This window comes from Penaeus monodon, chromosome 25 (assembly GCF_015228065.2).
Source record: "Penaeus monodon isolate SGIC_2016 chromosome 25, NSTDA_Pmon_1, whole genome shotgun sequence".
Taxonomy (NCBI): domain Eukaryota; kingdom Metazoa; phylum Arthropoda; class Malacostraca; order Decapoda; family Penaeidae; genus Penaeus; species Penaeus monodon.
Window position 1 is genome coordinate 33,412,798 of NC_051410.1, and position 568 is coordinate 33,413,365.

At 32.9% G+C, this 568-nt stretch overlaps 1 protein-coding gene across 1 annotated transcript in view; it reads left to right on the top strand.

Moving 5' to 3' along the window:
- The window catches only part of LOC119589156, a gene marked incomplete in the record, with an annotated part of 81,195 nt that extends 80,627 nt beyond the window's left edge, over positions 1-568 (top strand). Inside the window, 1 exon segment of the mRNA XM_037937735.1 lies at positions 4-568.

The following is a 568-nucleotide window of genomic DNA, read 5'->3' on the forward strand; positions in this document are numbered from 1 at the left end:
CTCCATTCCTGGCAACACACTTGATCTGCAAGGACTTTTGTAAATGCCATTCACACATCTTGCTCTTTGATTCAGCACCATGTCATCTATATTGTCCAAGGTTAAGCTATAGTTCAGCTTTCATTTCCCCTCTGTAACCTGCTTCTGTTGGCAACAACTTGCACCTCTTTAATTTGGCTGCACATTCGATCTGTCAGTGTATCATCACTGATATTAATTTTGTTATTATGTATGGCATTTTGGCTATGTTAAAGGCACAAGTAATTTTTTAAATGTTCTCTAACGTTGCCAGCCCTCATTTTCTATAATCAACTTTAAAGTAGTTATGGTAGTTGTAGTTTTTTTATTTATTCATTCATGTGTTATTATAGTGTATATTTGTTTCAACGAATTACTTCATTGTAATTTTTTATAGGGTGGTTTAGTATTACTTAGCATGACTTTTTTATAGACTTTATTTACAGTATGGTCATAAGATTAATATGGAGAGTTGAGGAAAAAAAGAAGATATTGCAAGAAATATGTCAAAAGTATTCATTGAGCAACAAACCAAGTATGCTGTTTGACC